The 25,809-nt window shown below is 38.9% G+C and overlaps 1 protein-coding gene across 4 annotated transcripts in view; it reads left to right on the top strand.

Moving 5' to 3' along the window:
- The window catches only part of LINGO2 (leucine rich repeat and Ig domain containing 2), a 1,403,193-nt gene that overhangs the window by 727,698 nt on the left and 649,686 nt on the right, over positions 1-25,809 (top strand). The gene's annotated exons all lie outside the window — the stretch shown is intronic.

The following is a 25,809-nucleotide window of genomic DNA, read 5'->3' as shown; positions in this document are numbered from 1 at the left end:
TTCTTCTTGGTGGCTGCTTCTTTCCACTGGAGTAGAACAGTTTTTGCCACAGTGTCTTAAATTTCCATGCCTGAAATGCTACCCTGCCTGGGCTTTTCAGCCAAACCAGAATGCCTTAAGGGTTGATTCTGAGAACAGAGTGCTACTTAAGGCAATTGTTGAGTAGACTATATGGACTGCTTCCTTTTTTTTTTTTTTTTTTTTTTTTGACTGTCAGAGTTAGACAGTGAGAGAGAGAGACAGAGAGAAAGGTCTTCCTTTTCCATTAGTTCACCCCTCAAATGGCCGCTATGGCCGGACGCGGCGGCTGGTGCACTGCGCTGATCCGAAGCCAGGATCCAGGTACTTCTCCTGGTCTTCCATTCAGGTGCAGGGCCCAAGCACTTGGGCCATCCTCCACTGCCTTCCTGGGCCACAGCAGAGAGCTGGCCTGGAAGAGGGGCAACCGGGACAAAATCCGGTGCCCCAACCAGGACTAGAACCCAGGGTGCCTGCGCCGCAGGCGGAGGATTAGTCTAGTGAGCTGCGGCGCCAGCCTGGACTGCTTCCTATGTTGGAACATTCGTTCCTTTTGAATTCTATTATTATTACCAAACACTTAGTCCTATTTCCATCATCACGTTAACATTTGATCCTATCTATGTGATCACTTTAACACTTAATCCTATCCATATGATCTCTATAAAACTTAGAATGCTATTTTTACCACCCAGCTTAAGGGGATTTGGGATCCTATGGCAGGTTTTTAATCTGTACCCTTAGAACTAAGTCCGTAGGGAAATTTGCAGAACTACACAGCTTTATAGTTACAAACTTCATACATTTCACAATTACAACTTTAGGGGTCATGGTGATTTTTCCTCCATGCCTGCCCTCCCACTCACACTTCTACCACCCTTCTTCTTCCCTCTCTTATTCTCACTTTTTTTAAAAACTATTATTTAATGAATATAAATTTCCAAAGTACAGCTTATGGATTACAATGGCTTCCCCCCCATAACGTCCCTCCCACCCGCAACCCTCCCCTTTCCCACTCCCTCTCCCCTTCCATTCACATCAAGATTCATTTTCGTTTCTCTTTATATACAGAAGATCAGTTTAGTATATATTAAGTAAAGATTTCAACAGTGTGCTCCCACACAGAAACATAAAGTGAAAAATACTGTTTGAGTACTAATTATAGCATTAGATCTCAATGTACAGCACACTAAGGACAAAGATCCTACATGAGGCGTAAGTGCACAGTGACTCCTGTTGTTGACTTAACAAATTGACACTCTTGTTTATGGCATCAGTAATCACCCTAGGCTCTTGTCATGAGCTGCCAAGGCTATGGAAGCCCCCTGAGTTCACTGACTCTGATAATTTTTAGACAAGGCCATGGTCAAAGTGGAAGTTCTCACTTTTGTTTTTAACTAAGATCTATTTTTAATTAACTTTATACATATATGGTTAACTATGTTGAGTTAAGGTTTCAAAGATTAGTATAAAAAAGGGGTAAGCAAAATAAGACAAAAGAAAGGAAAAAAAATTAAAAACTTTCTTTATAATCATTGCATGGGTTGTCAATGTCATTGCTTCTCAAAGTGTCAATATCATTTCTACATGTTGCCTTTTAGGTACTCTATTAGTTATCACAGATCAGGGAGAACATAAAGTATTTGTCCCTTTGGGACTGGCTTATTTCACTAAGTATGATGTTTTCAAGCTTCATCCATTTTGTTGCAAATGACCAGATTTCATTTTTTTCTACTGCTGTGTAGTATTCCATGATGTACATATCCCATAATTTCTTTTGCATACTTCAGTTGAGGGGCATTGGGTTTGATTCCATGTCTTTGCTATTGTGAACTGAGCTGTAATAAACATGGAGGTACAGATAGCTCTTTCATATGCTGCTTTCATTTCCCTTGGGTAAATTCCTAGTAGTGGGATGGCTGGATCATATGAAAGGTCTACATTTAGATTTCTGAGTTATCTCCATACTGTCTTCCATAGTGGCTTTACTAGTTTACATTCCCACCAACAGTGGATTAGGGTACCTTTTTCTCCACATCCGTGCCAGCATTTGTTGTTTGTTGATTTCTCTATGAAAGTTATTCTAACTGGGGGAGAGAATGATCCAACATGGGAAGTGAGATACACAGCAGACCCATAGAATGGCAAATGTCCTAACAGCACTCTGGCCTCATAATCAGCCCTTAAGGCATGTGGATCCGGCTGAAATGCCCATGAGAGTATTTCAGGCATGAAAAGCCAAGACACTCTGGGAAAAAAACAAACCTAAATGAAAGATCTCCACGAGTGAGATCCCAGTTGAAAGAATGGGTCATCAAAGAAGGAGGTACCTTTCTCTGAAGGGAGGCGAGAACTTCCACTTTGACCATGGCCTTGTCTAAAAATTATCAGAGTCAGTGAACTCAGGGGGTTTCCATAGCCTTGGCAGCTCATGACAAGAGCCTAGGGTGATTACTGATGCCATAAACAAGAGTGTCAATTTGTTAAGTCAACAACAGGAGTCACTGTGCACTTACTTCTCATGTAGGATCTTTGTCCTTAGTGTGCTGTACATTGAGATCTAATGCTATAACTAGTACTCAAACAGTATTTTTCACTTTATGTTTCTGTGTGGGAGCAAACTGTTGAAATCTTTACTTAATATATACTAAACTGATCTTCTGTATATAAAGAGAAACGAAAATGAATCTTGATGTGAATGGAAGGGGAGAGGGAGTGGGAAAGGGGAGGGTTGCGGGTTGGAGGGATGTTATGGGGGGGAAGCCATTGTAATCCATAAGCTGTACTTTGGAAATTTATATTCATTAAATAAAAGTTAAAAAAATAAAAAAAGAAGTAAAACTTCATTATGGTTTTGATTTGCATTTTCTGAGGCTAACTATCCTGAGCATTTTTTCATGTGTCTGTTGGCCATTTGGATTTCTTCTTTTGAAAAATGTCTGTTAAAGTCCTTTGCCCATTTCAGTGAATACCAAGATGTGTACTATGTGTGGCCAGGGAGCTCTGTTCAGTATTCCAGGGTGGGGCAAGTATCCAGGGTAAGACCCCGTTGGGTGTGGTAGCTCTCCTCTAAGCTGATGGATGCCCTGTTGTTAGTCCCCAGTGTGCTCAGCACTCATCTGCTCAGTTTAATGAACTACACATTTGGTCTGTGGAGTCTTTCCTGTGAGCAGGGTTCCCTCTGTTATGAGCTGTTATATGTAACTAAGGAGCTAGGAGAGTGCAGAAAGGCACTCTTGTGGTTGCCCAGGATCTAGCCACACTCTGTCTCATCTTATGAATCACTGTTTCCTTAGACTCAGCTCTCAATCCACCCTGCTAACCATTCTTGCCCATAAGGAAACTCAGGTGTTCCCAGAGCCACTGTCTGTGTGTGGTCCTCCCAACCAGCTTCAGTGTCTGGGGGAGAAGTAGGGGAGTCTTCTCTGGTTAGGTCTGTGGTTCAAGGGCACATAAAGTACCCGCCCACTGCATCCCTACCTACTTCTTGATGGTGCTGTGTGGGAAGAGGAGTCCCATAGGCCACAGTTCCCCTCCCCTCCGATTGCTGGGCAACTGGCATGGTGCAACTGTTGAGGAAGGGGAAGTAATTCTGAACTGCTGTGGCCCTCATTCATTGGGGGGGTGCGACCCCTGTTATCTGCTGAGGTTCCCCCAGAGCTCTATTCTATGAGTCTATTTTCTCCCCTTTTTAAACATTAATTTTGCCCCATGTTAGTTGGGCCATCCTGTTGCTATTCTGCCATCTTTGACCCTCCCCTCCCCGTGCGCCTCAGTTCTGACTATTTATATCAGAAATCTAGAAATTTATGTGATGAAGAACTAAAAAATATCTTAGCAGTGACTGGGAACAAAACCACATGGTGCACAATTAGTCAGTTTTGTTACTATAACAAAATAGTGGGGTGAAACTTCTCATGAAGGAAGGAGAGGTTTATATAGCTCACAGCTTTGGAGATTCAGGTTGAAAAGGCGTGACAGTGGCCTTGCTGATGCTGAGGGGCTTTTGCCAGATGTGGAGCATATGTCGAGGAGGGGTTACAGGACAGTTCTGGAAACAGAGAGCAAGAGATTGAGCCCATGCTCAGGCTTTAATGACAGCTCTCTCAGGAGAACTGTATTCCAAGGGCCCATCCCCAGTGAACTATGGACCTGGTACTAGAACCTGCCTCCTAAATATTTCACTACCAACCTTCCCATAGCATCTCACTGCAGACCAAGCCTTTAAAACATGGACTTTGAGGAATACACAAGCTAATATCCAAACCGTAGTACTGCATGTAACAGATGTTCAGGACACAGATGAAGATAGCTCACACTGATGAAAGATTACTGTGTCCAACACTGCAATAAGCCCTTTATGTGTATTACTTTTGTCAGTGACCAAAACTACTCCAATATACAAAGGACAGTAACTTCCATTTTACAGGTAGGAGGCTTGAAAAAGGTAAATAACTTGCCCAGTTACATTGCCACTGACAGGAGTTGGAAAATCTACTCAAACGAGTCAGTTTGAGTAGAACCCATGATGTTATAATGGCTATAAAGTGAAGAAACTGGTTGTAAACTATATATCCAAGTAACCTTTTTTACTTTGGAAGGTATTTTTTTACTTCTCATTTTTCTGCAGCTTCCTGGAGGTTCTAAATCACAATGATTAGCCCCTCTGTCCTTACATTCAGCATTTTGTCCAAAAAGTTACTCAGTCAAAATTTTTTTGTTCTTTGACTCAACATTGTTACTGTGGTACACAGACTATTCAAATTCTGTCAAGTTGATTGGTTGTTATTATTTTGTGCATTAATTATATATATATATATATGAACTAGATTTTGACACAGATTCCACATTTATTAGAGCTTCTCACTGAGTTAGAACACACTGAAAATATTCAGCAGTTAAGTCAATCTCAGTGAGCTCAACAGTGACCCATGCAACCACCCTTTGTCTCCCTCTGTTGCTTCTGCATGATTTGCTTATTCAAGATTCTTTCAAATGACTGGTTATGGGCAAGGGAAGGTTTTCATTCATGCGTTATTGCTCAGCTGCACGAGATGGACAGTGGCAGCTATATTTTTGCAATCACTTTACTTTAGCTTTTAACTCTACTAGAAATCATTGCAAATTGCTCAGATAAAATTGGGACAACACTTAAAATATTTCCTTTAGGAAACACATATTTGTTTGTGTAAGGAGTAAGAATTCCTACCTAGTAAATTTCTCTGGAACTTTGAATTATTTTGAAGGAGTAAAAGAAACTCTAGTTTAAAAAATCAGAATTTTGTAAAATTGGACATCTTTAAAATTTCTCTACTAAGGCACAGAGAATTAAAAATCCCTTTTTGAGGACAGAACTTCCACTTTGACTATGGCCTCCATGGTCAAAGCCTCCAAGAGGCTTCCATAGCCTTGGCAACTCATGACAAGAGCCTCGGGTGATTACTGACGTCATAAATAAGAGTGTCAATTGTTAAATCAACAACAGGAGTCACTGTGCACTTACTCCCCATGAAGGATCTCTGTCCTTAATGTGTTGTACTATGTGTATACTTCTGTATATAAAAATAATTGAAAATGAATCTTGATGAAGAATGGGATGGGAAAGGGAGTGGGAGATGGGAGGGCTCTGGGTGGAAGGGAGGTTATAGGTGTAAAAAGCCACTATAATCCAAAAGCTGTACTTTAGAAATTTATATTTATTAAATAAAAAAACTTTTAAACAAAAGTTTAAAAAAATCCCTTCTTGGCAATATATATCTTGACATTCTGGTGTCTGTTCCTTTAGAATATTGTGAACACTCTTACTTCCATATGCTCTTTAGTCCAGGACCTCCCACTGTCGCTCCCCCTCTTCGTGGAGGAACGACACTAAGCCCTGCCTAGGCTTCATATCCGAGTCACGGCACCATTATGTCGCTCCCCGTCTTCGTGGGGGAACGATACAGGACCCTGCGCTGTTCTTTCATCTGCTCGGCCCTCCCCGGGTTTGCTGCTGGTTCTTCCCGGGTTGGCTACTATCCCTTCCACCTCCGTGGAAGGGCAGTTCCCCCTGGCCGCATTCCCCACTTCCGCAGGGGAGCGGCACACCGCCGGCCGGCTCTTCTCGGGGGCTGCACAGGTGTTCCTTCAGCTAGATGTTCCCCTTAGATGTTCCTGGTGCATGCCGTCTCTCTCCTCCTTTATAGTCCTCCTCCGCCAATCCCAACTCGGCTGCCCACACGCCGAGTACGCTGCTCTCCTCCAATCAGGAGCAAGTCCTACAATTTATTAGTTGAACTGGAGGCAGCTGTGCGGAAGCTGTTTACTTCTCTCCCAGCGCCATATTGTGGGAGAGCAGATGCATAGAATAAGTCTTAATTCGAGTAACTTAGTCTAGTCCGAGCTGCTCCCCACACCCACTGCCAAACCTCTGAGACAAAATAAAATCTGGGCCAGAGCTGTGGCTTAGCTTGTAAAGCCACTGCCTGCCGTGCCAGCATCCCATCTGGGTCCTGGCTACTCCACTTCCGATCCAGCTCACTCCTATGGCCTGGGAAAGCAGTGCAAATGGCCCAGGTCCTTGGATCCCTGCACCTGCCTGGGGGGCCCGGAGGAGTCTCTTGTCTCCTGGCTTTGGATCAGCACAGCTCTGGCTATTATGGCCAACTGGGGAGTGAACCAGAGGATGCAAGACTCTCTCTCTCTTCCTTTCCTTCTCTCTCTCTGTAACTCTGACTTTCAAATAAAATAAATAAAATCTCTAAAAAAATAAAAAAAATCATCTCATCGGTGAAAACAAAAAGGATAAAATTCCTTGGTCATGAAAGACCATTTGTGTAGTGTCTCAGAGCCAACTCTACTGTGTACCTTCCAGTGTTTTAAAAAGTCAAGACTAGTATGATATTCCTCTGAAACTTCAAGATTATTTCATCATCAGTAATTGTTCCTCTTCTGGATTTGGTTTCTCCTATTTTTTTCTGTACCTGCCTGCATATGTCCTCTTTCTTCCAATGAGTGCAGTTATCTAAGTTACCTAGTGTGTGTGTGTGCGTGTTTGTGTGTGTGTGTTGATGTGTATGCTGTGCATCTATGTACATGGACTCAGAATTTAACATTAATCAGAATTTAACTGAAAGGAAGTCTGGTTTTACAATTTTGGTACTGAAATACCTGAACATTTTCTCTTTGTGTGCTTATGTGGGTATATGCACATATAATTATAAAGAAAGAAATACAGATATATTTTTAAGAAAGTTATGGCCACATACATCTGGATTCCTCTACCTAGCGTCCCAAAAGGAGCTACCAGAATTACATACACACACACACACAAACACACAAACACCACATTTTATACCATTTTTTGTGTACATGAATATATTTTCTTAGTAGATTTAAATCTTTTATCAGTATAATATATGTTCCCTTGACTTAATTAAGACTGAATATAATATTAAAATATATTTTTTGACTTTCAATTATATAATGTCCCTCACCTTCTTACCATAAGGATTGCTATTTAATGTGGTCTCCTAGTCCATTTTTGAATATGATAAAAGTCACATTAAAATTCCTTTACTGATAGACTTTAGATTTTTCCTGAATTTACTATAATGAAGACTACAATAAATTTTCTCAAGCATAAATACATCAACCCATCTCAGATAATATTGTGTGGTGATTTCTTTGTAGTAGATTTTCTGGGTCAAAGAGTAAAGTTATTATTAAAGTTATACTTTAAAATCTGTGTACATATATGTATGTGTATGTTTATATGTTTATAATTTTATTTAATCTAGATAAAATAATATGGTATCTTTTAGTTTTTCCAAAACTACAGAATGAAGTGCCTCAGATAATAATTAAAGCCTTAAATTCAGCTGCCTTGATGCTGCTGGATAGCTGAGATGGAAATATAAAAAGATATTTTTCCCCAATGGTACAGAATTAATTCTTTTTTTGCTTTAAGAATCTAAATTTAATTCAGTAGAATAGTTTCCATGGCACTTTTAGTCTGCTAATTTTTCAGCATGTAAGAGTTTAAGGAAAGCAAATATTATATGCAAACAGTATTATGTAAGACAGTTTTATAGTTTTCTTGGACGTAAGAATGGTGAGGTTTTGGAGTTTTAGTGTGAAACGAGAAGAAAACAGTGGAGAATTGCTATAGCACAAGACCTTCATATGTTGTTTAGTAAGAAATAAAAATATCCCAAAGGATCTAGAAATTACTCATGATCTTGACCCTTAATCTTGTTTTGGCACAATCAATGAACTCCCAGTAGTATTAAGGCAAGGAATTATGGTGTACTGAATACATGGATTTAAGCTTTCTTGCTTCCTTGCATCCATATACTTGTTGTGGCCTATCAGAGGAAGAGTGGATTTCTCATCCTCTGAGTTTGGGTTTAGTCACATGACTTATTTGTCCAGTGGTCTGAAACCATAGTCTGCCATTCTCAAGTCTAACTTGAGAAACCGTGCATGTTTTGGATTGCCTTCTTGGGACTCTGCTATCACATGAAGCAAACATGTCCCAGGTAATCTCCTGATGCTGGGTTATAATGTGAGATGAAAGGAGATAAGATATCCAGCCAAAGGAAACATAAAACAAAGCTGCCCCAAATGCTACAGTTTGAAGCTTATGTGCCCCAACTGACCCACAAACTCATGAGCAAGCAATATTTATATAAGTTTATTGTTTTGTGACACTGAGCTCCTATAGTTTTTTGTTATGTAGCATTGTTATAGCAATATCTATTTGAAACAGGGACAGATTCTCTTTATTGAACTTCTGTTTAAGTACCAGCTACTATGGTCAGTGCAATGTTCAGAGACAGCACACTAAGCAGTCATCAAGCAAAGGGAAAGCAATAACTTGAACACAGTATTATAGAACACAAAAGATTGTTGTGTAGCTGTTATAAGCTGAAGTGCTGTGGACTGGAAGAGCCTGTGTTTATTCCAGTTATTCAGTTTTGTTGATGATTGTTTTAATGTTTACTTATTTGAAAGGCAGAGTAATAGAAAGAGAGAGATCTTTCATCCACTACTCAAATGCATACAACAGCCAGAGCCGGAGTGCCAGTCTGAGCACAGAATTCCACCTGAGTGTGCCACATGGTAGCAGTAACCCATTATTTGATCCATCATCTACTGTCTCTCAGGTGCATTAGAATGAAGCTGGATAGGAAGAAGAGGAGCTAGAATATGGGATGTGGGTGTCTTAAGCAATAGCTTAACTGTTTGTGCCACAGCACCTGCCCCTGCTCATTGTTTTTGTTCAACAGAATTAGTTAACAGCATGTAAAAGTGGAAGTGTATCACATAAATACCCAGTTTATGACTTTTTCATTGAAAGATCAAGTGTTGGTGATGTTAATTCTCCCCTAAAATAATTTGGAATAATTCCACTGTGGTATCGGCCATATATTCTATACCTAGTTGGTCAGAATTTTTATAATGAAGGGATGTTGATAATTTCATCAAATGCCTTTTCTGTACCTGAGATGATTGTATAATTTTTGTATTTCATTCTGTTGATATGGTTCATCACATGTATTGATTTGCATATGTTGAACCATCCTTACATTCCTGCGATGAATTCAACTTGATCATGCTAAATTATCTTTTCAGTGAGCTGCTGGATTAGATTTCCTAGTATTTTTTATTTTATTTTTGCTTCTGCATTCCTCAAGGATATTGGTGTGTAGTTTTCTCTCTCTTTTTGTATTCTTGTATCCTTCTCTGGTTCTTGTATCAAGTTAAAACTGGCCTCAGAGAATGATTGAAAATCATTTTTGAAATAATTTGAGGATTGATGTTAATTCTTCCCTAAAATAATTTGGAAGAATTCCACTCTATTTTTGTCTCTGGTTCAATATATGTAAATCATCCCCCTTTTCTTTTTCCTGGTTAGTATAGCTAAGGGTTTATCAAGGTTTGTTGTTTTTTGAAGAATGGGTTGTGAGTTTCATTGATTGTATGTGTGTGTTTGTGTGTTTAGTCTCTATCTCATTTATTTGTGTTCTCAGTTTTATCATTTCATCCCTTGAATTAATTTTGGATTTGATTTGTCTTTATTTTCTAGTTTCTTTCTTTCTTTCTTTCTTTTCTTTTCTTTTCTTTTCTTTTCTTTTCTTTTCTTTTCTTTTCTTTTTGACAGGCAGAGTTAGACAGTCAAAGAGAGAGAGACAGAGAGAAAGGTCTTCCTTCTGTTGGTTCACCCCCAAAAATGGCCGCTACAGCCGGTGCACTGTGCCGATCAGAAGCCAGGAGCCAGGTGCTTCCTCCTGGTCTCCCATGTGGGTGCAGGGCCCAAGCACTTGGGCCATCCTCCACTGCCTTCCTGGGTCACAGCAGAGAGCTGGACTGGAAGAGGAGAAACCAGGACAGAATCCGGCACCCCAACTGGGACTAGAACCTGGGGTGCTGGTGCCGCAGGCAGAGGATTAGCCAAGTAAGCTATTTCTTGAGATACAGTGATAAGTCATTAGTTGAGATATTTCTGGGGTTTTGTTTTTGTTTGTTTAATGTGGGCATTATTTGCTATGAGCTTTACAACTCATGCTGCTTTGCTGTGTTCATAGATTTTGGTATGTTGTGTTTCCACTTTCATTGTATAATTTTTTAAAATTTCCTGATTGACTTCATTAATCTATTAATTGTTCACAATTAACTCAATCTTCTTATATTTGCATAATTACCAATTTTTTATTTTATTGCTTCTAGTTTTATTACATTGTAATCAGAAATAATGTATAATTCAATATGATTTTTATTAGTTTAAATTTCTTGAGACTTACTTTGTGACCTGTAATATAATATCCTGGAATATGTTGTACATATTAACCAGAAGAAGTCATGTTTTGATGCTATTGGATGGAAAGTTCTGTAAATATCTGATAGATCTAGTCAGTCTAGGAGGCAATTTAACTCTTTTTGTTTCTTTGTTGATTTTCTGTCTGTATGATCTGTTCATTTCTGAAAATGGGATGTTAAACTCCCTTAATATTCTTTTTTTTTTAAAGAGGGGATACATTTTATTTTTTTACTTATTTATTTATTTATTTATTTTTGACAGGCAGAGTGGACAGTGAGAGAGAGAGAGACAGAGAGAAAGGTCTTCCTTTGCCGTTGGTTCACCCTCCAATGGCCGCCGCGGCCGGCGCGCTGCAGCCGGCGCACCGCGCTGATCCGATGGCAGGAGTCAGGTACTTCTCCTGGTCTCCCATGTGGGTGCAGGGCCCAAGCACTTGGGCCATCCTCCACTGCACTTCTGGGCCACAGCAGAGAGCTGGCCTGGAAGAGGAGCAATCAGGACAGAATCCGGCGCCCCGACTGGGACTAGAACCCGGTGTGCCGGTGCCGCTAGTTGGAGGATTAGCCTAGTGAGCCGTGGCACCGGCCCCCTTAATATTCTTATATTGGAGTCTCTCTCTCTCCCTTTAGGTCTGATAATATTTTCTTTATGAATTTGAGTGCTCAAATATTGGGGACATGTCTATTTAGAAGTGTTCATATTTTTTTTGGACAGGTAGAGTTATAGACAGAGAGAGAGACAGAGAAAGGTCTTCCTTCTGTTGGTTGACTCCCCAAATAGCTGCCATGGCTGGTGCTGCACCGATCTGAAGCCAGGAGCCAGGTGATTTTTCATGGTCTCCCATGCAGGTGCAGGGGCCCAAGCACCTGGGCCATCCTCCACTGCCCTCCCAGGCCACAGCAGAGAGCTGGACTGGAAGAAGGGCAGCCGGGACTAGAACCCGGTGCCCATATGGGATGCTGGCGCCGCATTAACCTAATGAGCCACTGAGCTGGCCCCAGAAGTGTTCATCTTGCTGGATTGAGTTGTTTATCATTAAATAATAGCCTTCCTGGTCTATTTTTTGCTACTTTGACAGAAGTGTGGCAACTCCTCCTTTCTTTTGGGTTCAATTTGTGTGGGATATCTTGTTCTATCCTTTCGCTTACAGTATATGTGTGTCCTTTTAAATGAGGTGATTTTCTTGTAAGCAGCTTATAGTGGGTTCTCTCTGTCTTTTACTTGGATAATTTAGTCCATAGACATTAAAGGTATTTAGGTATTCATAGGCAAGGTCTTACTAGCCCCATTTTGATATTTGTTTTGTATTTTTATTATAGTTTCATTCTTTATTTCTCCCTCAATTACAATCTTCACTTGTAATTAAGTGATTTTTGCTAGTGGTATATTTGGATTCCTTGGTTATTATTTTTGGTAAGTATGTTATAGGTTCTTGCTTTGTGGTTAGCACAAGGCTTACAAAAACTTCTTTGGGCTATAACAAACTATCTTGAAATGATAACAACTTAACATGGATTATACAGATAGGGAAGCAGACAAACGAAAAGCAAAGAAATAATAGATCTTAATAAGGAATGAATCTTGATGTGAATGGAAGGGGAGAGGGAGTGGAAAAGGGGAGGGTTGCGTGTGGGAGGGACGTTATTGGGGGGGAAGCCATTGTAATCCATAAGCTGTACTTTGGAAATTTATATTCATTAAATAAATGTTTAAAAAAATAAAAAAATAATTAATAATATTAAATAATTAAAATAAAAAAAGAATGCTACATCTCTGCCCCATTCCTCCTTACATTTTGATGTTATATTTGACCACTTTCAATATTGCCTGTCTCCTAATGTTTAATGTAGTGATTATAATCTTTAATCTTCACAGAAGAGGTATAAATGGTTGATATACCATGTTTACAATTTTAAATCACTCTGAATTTGTTGATATAGTAATTTTTACCCATGAGTTTTCTACCTTCTGATATTTTCTTTTTATTTTTTATGGCATCAATAGTAGAATATATCAAACAGAAGAAAGAATCAGCGAACTGTTTCTTTTAGTTTGAAGAACTCCCTTTAGCACTTTTTAAAGATTTATTTATTTATTTGAAATGCAAGGCAAAGCAGAGGGAGGGAAGGAGGGAAGGATAGAGAGAGAATCTTTCAGCCCTGGTTTATTCCCTAAACAGGTCTGTGCTGGCTGGTCCCCTACATGGGTGAGATGGACCCAAATACTTGGGCCATCTTCACTGCCTTCCCAGATGCATTACCAGGAAGCTGAATCATAAGTGGAGTAGTCAATACTCAAACTGGCACTGCAATATGGATGCTGACATTGCAAGTGGAAACTTATGCTATGCCACAACACTGGCCTCTTTTTTTAGCATTTCTTGTAACACAGGTCTGGTGGTGATAAATTCTCTCAGCTTTTGTTTGTCTATGACTGTCTTCAAGCCTCCCTCAGATCTGAAGAATAGTTTTACTACATATGTGATTCGTGGCTTTTTTTTTCCAGTACCATAAAAGTCTCTTCTCATCTCCTCTTGCCATTTAATGTTTTTATTGAAAATTCTTCAGTCAGGTGAATGGAGACTCTTTTATATATTATTTGCTTCTTTTCTCTTATAGCTTTGAGAATTCTCTAGGAGAACTTGTCTATAATGTCTTCAGAGGACATAGGTTGAATTTCACTGGTGACCTCTGACTTTCCTTACCCAGATAGTTCTATCTTTCTCCAGGCTTCAGAAGTTTTCGGTTATTATCACATTGAATGTGTTTTCATTACCTTTGGCAGCCTTAAGTCCCTCTTGAATCTCAATTTTTTTTATTTTCCATGTTATCTCATATTTCCAATAAGCTTTCTACATTCCTCTTGATGGTTTTCTTTCTCTCTCCCAACTGAATATTTTCACATAGCCTGACATTGGGTTCGCTGATTCTTTCTTCTGTTTGATATATTCTACTATCGATGCCATTAGTCACAATTTTAATTTCACTTAGTGTACTTTTCAAAGATTGACTTTTTGCTCAACTTTATTTTCATTTTTTGAATATCTCTCTTAGAATATTGGACTGTTCTTTTGTATTCTCTTGAATTTTGCTGAGTTTCCTTAAAGCAACTATTTTGAAATCTTAATATGATATGTGATCATTTGGAAATTTCAATTCCTAGATGGTTGGTTTCTGGCATCTTACTTTGCTCTTGAGGTGAAATAGTACCCTGGGAGTTCTTTTTTTTTTCTTTTTTCTTTGACAGGTAGAGTTATAGATAGTGAGAGAGAGACAGATGGAAAAGTCTTACTTCCTTTGGTTCACTCCCCAAATGGCCGCCATGAGCCAGGTGCTTATTCATGGTCTCCCATGCGGGTGCAGGGGCCCAAGCACTTGGGCCATCCTCCACTGCCCTCCTGGGCCACAACGGAGAGCTGGACTGGAAGAGGGACAGCTGGAACTAGAACCCAGCACCCATATGGGATGCCGGTGCCACAGGCAGAGGATTAACCAAGTGAGCCACGGTGCCAACACCCTCTGGGAGTTCTTGATGCTTCTTGGTGTGCAACATCTTCTGCATGTTAGTTATAGTAATCTGGTTTCATTTGTGGCTATCCTAGAAATTCTAAGCTGTCTATTTTCTCTGAGCTTATGGATACTTCTTGTATTTCAGCATTTGACAGGGCCCTAAAGTCACATTTTGCCCTATATCTGCTGTTGATATGTTTTAGCTGATTTAGATTTGTCCCAAATCTGCAGTTGATGTGTTGTTCAGTATGAAATTGGGAACTGCCTAAAAGAGCCAGTCCATGCCTACAAGCCTCTTCCTGGGCCTGCGGTAAGCTTAGATTCCTTATCCTGTTTCCACTTATGCCATGATACTAGATCACATCCAGAGCCCTCCAACTACCAAGAGCAGTTCATTCTGGAGATGAGACCAAAGCTCATCTTACTATAGTCTGCTTCGACTGAGATGGGCTCACTGCCCAGTGCTGTACCTAAGAAACCACTGGTTGTGTTGGATGTGGAATTAAACTACTCTACCAGAACCACAGACCTCTGCTGGGCATGAAGCAGGTCCAGATACTCTGTCTGCAGGCCTAGGGGCAGGGACCAGTAGGATCTACTCCATGAGAAGATCTGATCCTGAGTCCCAAACACAATCCTGTGATTACTTACTCTGAATAGGTTTCCAGGATTGAAAGAGACAGCCCGCAGCTACTTAGGCAGGCCCTCAGCCTCACAGTCACCAGGACCTGTGCTATCTTAGAAACTGCTGGTGACACACACCAAAACAAGTCTAAGTTTCTGCCTGACACTACAGCAAGTCCAGAGACTCTGACCTTAGACACTTGTCACTGGAAAGAAAGCACTAGGATCTACCCAATTTTGGGCTTTACCAACTTGGAAATGAGTTTCAAGGCACAGTTTCAAGAAGGGTTGGAGCATGGGCAGGAGGGAAGGTAGGGTGGGATGTATCACTCTGTTTCTAAATCTGTATACAAGAAATACTTGAAACTTGCATAACTTAAATTGAAAAGGAAAATTTGGGTTTTCTAATCCCCCCCAAAAATAAACAAACAGATAAATAATAATAAATCCTAGCAAGGATGTGGAGAAAGGGCAACCCTTATACACTGTTAATGGGAATGAAAATTAGTGCCTCCATTGTAGAGATCGCTATGGTGGTTCATGAAAACACTGAAGAAAGGAAGCAGGCATGTAGTCTAGTGGCTGAAACACCCACATCCCACACTGGAGTACTTAGGTTCCCAGGTCTAGCAACAGACTCTAGCTTCCCACAGTGCAAATCCTGGGAAGCAGCGGTAATGGTCCGAGTAGTGGGGTTCCTGTTTTTCATATGAGAGAGGTTGATTGCATTGCTAGCTCCTGGCTCAGGGACCAGCTCAGCCCTAGCCATCACAGGCATTTGAAGAGTAAAACATTGGATGGGAGCTTTTTCTTTCTGTCTCTGTGTCTCAAACAGATTAAAAGAAAAAAAAAAACAATTAAAAATAGATTTACCATATGATCCAGCTATCCTACTTCTGAGAATGTGCCTGAAGAATATGAAATGAGCATATGAAAAAATATATTCACTCTCATATTCATTGTAGTTGTATTAACAACAGCCAACATGTGGAATATGTTAGGTGTCCATCAATAGATGAATGGATAAAGAAAATGTGTATACACGCACACACACACGCACACAAAATGGAATATTATTCAGCCATAGAAAGAAAGAGGTTCTGACATTTGCAACAAAATGAAAGTACTGGAGCTCATTATGTTTAGTGAAATAAGCAGACACAGAAAATACCATGTTCCCTCCTATATTTGAAAGTCTTAAAAAATAGATGTCAAATCTACCTTAACTTAGAACACTGGTTATTAGGAAGGTTAAAAGAAGGCGGGATAGAGGAAATTGGATAATGGATACCAAATCTCAGACATAACAGGCTCTAGTGTTATGGGGCAACAATAAGGTATTATATCCTGTTCACAATAATGTGTTATAGCCTGTATATAGAACTGGAAGAAATGAATGCTGATAAGCTCCAAACTCAAAAGAATAAGGAAATTGAAAGAGTAGTTATATGACTGGATCGGTTTATACTGTGAATATGTGTTGAAATATTATGTTGTATCCCATAAAAATGTACAAGTATGAATGTTAATCAAAAATATTTTTGAATTAAATGATCAAAAAATAAAAAAGGCACAGTTCCATGGCCCTCTGTGTCTGTCAAATATGGGAGGAGCATGATAAAGGCAGCCAGCAGGCCACCCGCACTCGCCACAGGCAAGTCATACCTGGGTTCCACAGTCACAGTTCTTTACACAATCCTAGAGAACTCCCCCAAACCCAACAGAGGCCAGCATGACGCATGCCAAAATGAGTCCAGCCACAAAGTGTGTGTGTCACCTTAATTCCAGGCCTTAGTCTTTGAGCAGCTCCTGGGTTGTAGAGGCCTCTGGGCTTTATTGGTTGCCATGTCTACACTTTGGAGCCAGGGGAGAGGGTAACACAACTACTCTTTTCTTCCTGCTTTTTTTTTTTTTGATTAAAGATTTTTTTTTACTCATTTTAAAGTCAGAGTTACAGAGAGAGAGAGAAGGAGAGAGAGACAAGCAGAGAGAGGGAGGGAAGGAGGGAGGGAGGTATGGGGAGAGAGAAAGAGAGAGAGAGAGAGAGAGAGACTCTTCTATCTGTTGGTTTACTCTCCAGATGGCTAAGGAGCTAGGATAGGGCCAGGCAGAAGCCAGGAGCCAGGAGCTTTTTCCAGGTCATCCATGTGGGTGGCAGGACACAAACACTTGGGCCATCTTTTGCTGCTTTTCCCAAGCCATTAGCAGGGAGCTGGATTAGAAGTGGAGTAGCTGGGACTCAAACCAACAGCCATATGTGATGCTCATGTTGCAGGTGATGGCTTTATTAGCTACACCACAATGCTGGCTTCATTCATGCTTTCTTCAATGTGATTTTTCTTATTATTGTAACAGAAGAAGGCATTGCGGTCTTTCATCTGACTTTGTGTGTGACTTGGAATGTGTATAGCCATTCACATTGGTGTCTCTTGGGGAGGTGGCTGCTGGAGCCTCTTGCCACCAACTTGATTCCACCTTCATGTATTAAATTTGTACAGTAGTTTATTGGGCATAGAGGACTTTCATGTTTATTATTTTTTAAAGTTTTTTAAAGATTTTATTTATTTATTTGAGAGGTAGAGTTACAGTGAGAGGGAGAAACTGAGAGAAAGGTCTTCCGTTTGTTGGTTCACTCCCCAAATGGCCACACTGCTTGGAGCTGCGCCGATCCGAAGCCAGGAGCCAGGTGCTTCTTCCCTGTCTCCTGTGTGGGGGAGGGACCCAAGGATTTGGTCCATCTTCTGCTTTCCCAGGCCACAGCAAAGAGCTGGATTGGAAGATGGGCAGCCGGGACTAGAATCAGCACCCATAGGGGATGCTGTTGCCGCAGGCAGAGGATTAACCTACTACACCATGGTGCCGGCTCCTCATGGTTATTATTATAATTTGATGTAGACTTGCAAGAAATAATATCGTTCTCAAATAGAAAAATCATCACCTTCCATTTATTAAATATTTCTTGAGTATTTCCTGATTCAGATACTGTTCTATCAGTAGGAAGAGAGAAATAAATATTACTTAACGTTTACTAAATTTGCATTACATTCCAGGCTTCCTTATAAACAACTGCATTTATTTTCTTCACAGTCTCCTCAAAGGCGTAATCTAGTGCTAAAGAGATATAGAGTCTTCAGTTAGTTTCAAACTTAAGAACTGACAAATAATATAGATAACACCTGCTCTGATTCATCAACTTCTGCAGAATCTTGAATTCATCAGGATTCCAATGCCACATTTATGTCATGACCCCTTCATTATAAGCTAAACTGAAGCAGAGAAAGTAGCTAAGCATCACGAACAGGTGTTGCCTTGCCAAAACTAGCAAAGGGCAGGCTGGTTGGCAGTCCATAAAGTTAGTAAACATCATTTGGAATTTAGGATGGAGGAGAGAATTCCATTTACAAGAACTCTCATGGAGAGATCTATATAGAGTTGGAAGGATGACTTTGATGTCCAATTCAAAATCCTATGCCATTAGAGGCATCCTATATAGCCTTGTAATGTGGTGTGATCTGGTTAGCTTTCCTTTTCCCAGCTGAATTCAGAGCTCAACTATTTGGCTAACAGAGGAAGGGTGGGATACTGTCCCTTGCAACCCTCCCACATTTTCTTCCTCCTTCAAAAGCTTAACCTCTGAGAGAAAGTGAGAAATATTAAATTGACAAAATCTATTCCACTTTCTTTTATTCAGCTTAAACTCCCAGACAGATATTATCCCCACTTTTCAGATGAGAAAATAGAGGCACACAATTTTTGTTAAATTTTTATGACTTCTAATATATGAAATTAGAACAAGAATTCCTGCTCAGTTTAGTGTCTTGACACTTAATACTTGCCTCATTTTTGTAAATCTGAATGATTCTTATTTGAACATTACCAGTTTGTAAAATCAGGTAAAATGCTCTCATAACAGCTTAAAAATGACTTGTATGCTTTTAGATACAAATAGCTACAATTTTAACATGCTATTTTATTTGTTAAAGCTCTCAGCCCATAATATTTTCCAAATAAAAATGAATAATTCAGTGTCCTGAAAGTTTTGTATTAGAAATAGCCTGGGATTTTGACATGAAAAAAGCTATTTTTCACCCTTGAGAATCTGGATGTAATTTTCCTTTTTACTCACCCTGCAGATTTCAAAAGTTGGTGCTTAGTGCCAGCCTTGTGGCACAATGGATTAAGCTGCTGCTTGCAACACTGGCATCACATATTGGAGTGCTGGTTGGAGTTCCAGCTTCTCCACTTTCAACTCAACTTCCTGCTATTGTACCTGGGAAAACAGCAGGTGATCGCCCAAGTACTTGGGTCCCTCACACTCACAAGGGTGACCTGGGTGGAGCTTCCAGCTCCTGGCTTTGGCCTAGCCCAGCCTGGTCACTGAGGCCATATGTAGTATGAACCAGGGAATAGGTGGAAGTTCTCTTCCTCTCTGTCTCTCTCTCTTTATCTCTCTTTCCTCTGTGCCACTGTAATTTCAAATGAATAAAAATCAATCAATGAACTTAAAAAACAAAAGACTGAAAAGCTGGTAGGAATGTGGAGAGTGAAAGCCATGCTATGAGGTTTCAGATGGAAATGAGGATTCTATTTAAAAAGAAAAAAGCTGTATATGAGTGTATCCCAAAATTAAAATTGTTCAGAAATGTTAATATAAGGGAAGTAAATAGACATTTGGGAATTAAATATTTGTCTATCAGTGATTTTTTATTAGTAATTTTTATAAAAATATTTTCAATATTATTATCTTTGTAATTTTAGTGAGTTGAGGAAAACCATACCTAAAGAAAAAACACTTTATATAAAACACTAGTAGAAAAAATGAAAATTATTATGTCTATATTTCAAGAAAATAAAATCAGACACTACAAATTGTTAGAGAAAGAGTATGCCAGTGTTTCAGAAAAGTTAAAATACAGACAAACCATAAGAGAGATTATAAGCTTAAAATTTAAAGGATAAAAGGACAATGTAGGAAATTTTACCAATGCTTAGAGCTTGTAGGATCAAATGGGGCAGAAGCATCAATGTTGCTATGAACCTCAGCTACATGTAAAAGATGCTCTCTGTATCACTGTGAAGGGAGTTGATAATATATCATTTTGGATTTTGTGAAAAGGCTTAAGAAATATTTGCACAGAAATTATCCTATTTCTTTGTCAGCCATTTCAATCACAGATAAAATATGTCAATTAATTTGTAATATCCCCTAAATATTTTATGGCATATTTATGCTGTTATTTTAATTATTTATCTGAAATTTATATTTAATTTGACTCTGTATTTTTACTTTCTTTTTTAAAAGATTCATTTATTTTATCATTTGAAAGGCAGAGTTACAGAGAGGCAGAGGCAGAGAGAGTGGTCTTCCATCCACTGGTTCACTCCACAAATGACCGCAATGACCAAAGCTGAACTTATCTGAAGCCAGGAGCTAGGAGTCTCCTCCAGGTCTCCCACATGAATGCAGGGGTTCAAGAACTTGAGCCATCTTCTACTGCTTTCTCAGGTCATAGCAGAGAGCTGGATTGAAAGTGGAGCAGCCAGGATTTGAACCTACTTTACCCACTATGCTACAGCACCGACCCCTAGTTTTACTTTCTAACTCTGGTAATCCTAGGGACTGTGCATCTCTGAGGACACTGTAAGACTTAGCATGTGTACGTTTTGAAGAATTATATTAAATATTAAAAAAAGGATCAGGTGCAGAACAAAATCATTTTCAATATGTACTTAGTGTGTAATACAGTATACATATATAATCAGTTACACTTTATAATCACTTTATATACACTTTATAATCAGATACACTCAGGATCCTCGGAAATCCTGAGAAATTTGCCATGATCAGAAGGCAGAAGGAAATTTACAGTGAAAGTCTCAGTATTATCAATTGCAAATATATGACATGTAATTGATGTTGTCTTTTTCAAGGCATTAGTAATTTTTATTTTAGTAATTGAAATTAATATTAAGCCCTTTCATTAGTCTATGTAGTTAATCCTTTTTCTCCCCAAAATCTGAAATCTCTGCAGGTTTCAGTCTTTTCATGCAGTCATTTTGGAGAATGTATTCCTCGGAGTTTGTAAGGAACAACTAGAAACTGTTAATTGGGTCAACCTGTGCATTGGGCCTTTATGTTTACTCTGATAGGAAATGGGCAAATTAGCATATTAATGAGGATATCACACTCTTTTTGTTGTTGTTGCAGGAGTAAAAATATCCCAATTTGAGATGTTTTTATTTGAGCAAAAGTATACTGTACATTGTGTAAAATCTGGCAAGTGCTGCTATTGCCTGAGGGATGATTTGCTCAAAATGGAAAGGCAGATGGTACATCACATCTGAACTATTGTTTTAATCCAAATTATTTTTCGTTATCTTCTTCATCATCTTCATCATCACCATCATTGTGTTATTGAATTTATATGAGAGTATCTGATTAAGAGCTATTGCTCTCTGTGATTTCTCTTCTAAGATGCGGTGTTTACCTGCTCATAACAGCCAGAATTCAGATCTTTCACAGGGCATTTCAAGTGTTTCCTTCTCCATCCATCCATTTTTTTTCTTAGAGATTTATTTATTCATTTGAAAGGCAGAGTTACAAACAGGCAGAGTCAGATGCAGAGAAAGAGGTCTTCCATCTGCTGGTTCATTCCCCAGATGGCCCTAATGGCTGGAGCTGTGCCATTATGAACTCAGGAACTTGGAGCTTCTTCTGGGTCTCCCACGTAGGTACAGGGGCCCAAGGACTTGGGCCATCTTTTACTGCTTCCCCAGATCATAGCAGAGAGCTGGATCAGAACTGGAACAGCTAGGACTCAAACCAGTGCCCATATGGAATGCTGGCACTGCAGGCGGCAGCTTTACCTGCTACACCACAGTGCCGGTTCCCCACTTATTTTTCATCTGTTCCAAAAACGCCAGGATTACTACCTACTGATTCCTCCAACCTCAATCACAGCACACTAGAGCTGGAAAACTGTATGAAGTCAAATCCCTTTATTTTAAACACCAAAATATTGATGTCAGAGGGATTATTGAATAGAATCAAGATTGAGCAACCAATTAGAGAAAGAAGCACATTTTAAAAAACTTTTGTCCTTTCAACTTAGAGTCCTTTGCGCTCTAAGTCCTTTGCTGTTTTACCTAGTCATATAATCTACTCATTTGGACTTAATATATAACTTATAAAACCTGGAAAAGTGTGGGTTTGAACCTTATACTATTCATTGTGTCTTAAATTGAAGTTACTTGTTTAAATAACTAGGCTCAACTATTTTTTATAAGACATTTCATTTGAAACTCTTTTGTATATCCCAGAGCAGTAGGCTCCTTAGTTCAAACAGCAATGGCAAATAAATTTATTTGCCGTTGTTCTTAGTAGTTATACAGAGGGATAGTTTAGTTATGACTCTAAAGGCTCTCTTTTTATTAAATGTTTTTCATATTTTTATACTGTGACGTCATACATTGTTGGTAACTAAAAATGAATTGAGTACTAAGTGACACAAAACTTCTTATCGGTAATACGTGAAAAGCACTGACTTAGACTATTGATCTATTTTCACATTTAGGATACAAATCCATTTAGTGTTATGCAAATTGAACTTTAAATAGATTAAGTAATACTAATAAGTGAAAAAAGATGAATTCATTCTTAGTTTCTCTGATTATAAATTGCAACCTAGATAGATAAATGTTCTTAAATTATCAAAATGGGCTTGCGTTAAGTATGTCTTATATTTATCTCTTCTTCCTGTAATTCCATTGGGATTATTGGAAAGAGAATGTGTCATTACAATGTTTAAGATTCCTATAGTTGCCAGATGCATGCCATCGGGACTGGAGTTCCTAAAGGAAGGATGTAACACGAAGAATAAATAATACCATAGATAGAGAACTACTATGAATGGTACTAAAGCCCACAAATAATACCAGAGGATTATACATGCTAATAATGTGAATGACAAAGACTGTACTCTCAGGGATCATTTCTATAATTCACTAATAATGTGAATAACACCTAATCCTTATTGGTTAAGATAAATGATGAAATAGTATATCATAATGTAGTTATTGTTTTTTTTTCTGGGAAAATAATGATGAGTTTTTAACAGAGAAAAACAAATAATGCCATATGAAATATATGTATATATATGTGTGTGTGTATTTTTCTTCAAATGTAATGAAAGGGAGTATTTATATTATTTTTCTTATTATTTAGTCATTAGAAGAGCCAAATTTTTGTGTCTCCTGTGGAGGTATTTGTAATATAATTCAAAGATAATTAGTACATCCCCTGTAGCTCCCTTTAATGCGAAGATATCCTGGAGTGTTTTCATATTCTCATTACAAACTGTAAGCAATATTCAACTAGAAAGCATGACCCCATAAAAGGATAGAAGATCTGAATGAACCTATTGATTGCCATTTTAGGTTCCAACTGAGGAAATTTATAAATTGGCCTGTGTAATAATTAAATAGGGAAGTATGGATTTTTATGTTGATTCTAAAGGTTTTGTTATTATTTTTGTTTCTGAAACAAAAATTTCATTTGATCACAAATGACAACCACTCAACTCTGAAAGATAGCTTCTAACACTCAAGTTCTGAATTGCTTTGTACTATGTGAGACATCCTGTGGCAATTTTAAAATCAATTTGGCATGTAACAGAAAACCAAAGTAGTGTTTCCTGAAGTCCAGCAGAACCTGTCTGTGATTTGTTAAAAACCTAATATCAAGTTTTTATTCTGGATTGAACAGAAGAAAGGGTTGTGGATTTCCATGGATATAAGATATTTGCTGAGAAATTTCATGGTGAACACATAACATGGGTGTGAAGAGTAAGGTAGTCCCAGGAAGGAATGTGCATTTTTTTTACATTATTTAGTTATGATTACGTTGGATCTAATAATGACTACTTTATTCAAACTTGAGTTGTAAATAACTCATACATGACTCAGACATTCTCAATTTTGTTAACCTACACTTAGTGACCACCCCTTCTGTCCCAGGTGAAGTGAAAATCCTAGAGATACTGGAATAAACTTGACACCAGTACTTGCCCACAAGTAGTCATAGTTTTAAGAGTAGGAAATGCTGATTGAGCAGCTGTAAGCACCTTTCCAGGTCGTGGTGCTTTGATTGATGTGAGCACACAGTGTGAAGTGAGCAGAGCAGGTAGCCCAGATTGAGCCCCTGAGGGCAGCTCAAAAGCCTTCTGTGAAGATCTGCCTCAGGCTTCTAGTCCAGTGACACAGAAATATAATAGGAATGCCCTGGTTACTGGGAGATGATGGAGCTTGAGAAGTGTATAGTAAAAAGAAGAGGAGAGGGAGGATATGTTAATGAAACGTTGCAGGACCTACATATATCCCAAGAATTGTAGCTCCCTAAGGACATGGACCTTGTCTGTCTTCTTTGCCTCTGCGTCCCCTGCAAACTTGCGCTTAATGGACAAAGAATATATATTTCTAGAATGAATCAACTAATTAAATATTGAAGAATACAAAACCAAAGAGAAGAAGACAGGAAATTATGGGCAATTAAGAAGCATTGAACAAGCAATGAAAGACGTAGAATCTGCTCCCAGTGTTATAATTATTTAATGGTCACTGATGCTCCAGGGAGCCAAGTTTCCTCAACTATACTGAAAGGGTTAGGATGCTTCATCCCTTAGGGTGTTGTTGTGGCACAGGAGGTGAAGCTGCTGCTCACAACACTGGCATCCCAAATCAGAGTGCAGGTTTGAGGCCTGGCTGCTGCATTTCCAATCCAACTTCCACCTAATGCTTCTGGGAAGGCAGCAGTCGACACCCAAGTACTTGGGTCCCTTACACCCAAGTACACCAGTGGGGTACCCAACTGGTATTTCTGGCTCCTGGCTTTGTCCTAGCCCAAACAAGGTTGTTGCAGCCATTTTAGGGAGTAAACCAACAGATTGAAGACCTCTGTCTCTCCCTTGTTGTCTGCTGCCCTGTATTTCAAATAAATAAATATCATTTTAAAAAAAGAAAGACTATATCATCACTAAAGTCTCCTTATATCTGGAATATTAAATGATTGATCTGGGGGAAAATAACATGGGCTGTTATGCTTCTTAAAATTATTCCTAAGTATTTTCCCAGAATGACTTAAAATCAAATTCTTTGAAAATATGTGACTTTTAAAATAATCATGTATATTTAATATTGAATTTAAATAGTAGTATTCGTCCTTTGAACCACATTATAGAGTGCACCTATTTTGATTGCCTCCAGGGGACAAATATTTATTTTAAAGAAAGTTTCTATAGTCTTTTAGAGTAATACATAATTTATTTTTAAAATACAGTAATAAGCAAAGAATATTTATTACCTTGTAAAATGAAACAGACCTAATTGGAAAGGTTGGGCAGGTCATGCAGGATCTATCAGGTGTGACAATGCAGCTCATGGAGCTACCTAAGCATCAGGGATATCTACACATAGTGGTGTGCTGCCATTACCTACACTTAGAAATGTAGAAAACGATTTTGGTAAAAGTGGGCTAAGGACTAATATACTTCTAAGGCTTGGCACCAGAAGGATGAAAATGATTATCTTTAAGTACCTCATTGAGACACCTCATTTCAATCTGATTTTTGATTCTTTGTGAAACAGTTGGGTTTTTTGACTGAATACTCAAAAGATTCTTTTTTTATTTCAAGTTCTAGTAATTTTCTTAAAAGTGGTCTTTAAAAATGTTAATAAAATAAAATAAAAGGGGCCTGAGTTCTGGCCCAACTGCTTGATATGATGCTTACAATGCTGGTATCCCAAAGCAGAGCACCAGTTCAAGTCCTGGCAGGTCTGCTTCTAAACCAGCTACCTGGTAAT

Source organism: Oryctolagus cuniculus, chromosome 1, assembly GCF_964237555.1.
Source record: "Oryctolagus cuniculus chromosome 1, mOryCun1.1, whole genome shotgun sequence".
NCBI lineage: Eukaryota > Metazoa > Chordata > Mammalia > Lagomorpha > Leporidae > Oryctolagus > Oryctolagus cuniculus.
The sequence above is the reverse complement of the archived record's forward strand: the minus strand, read 5'-3'. Positions and strand labels throughout refer to the sequence as shown.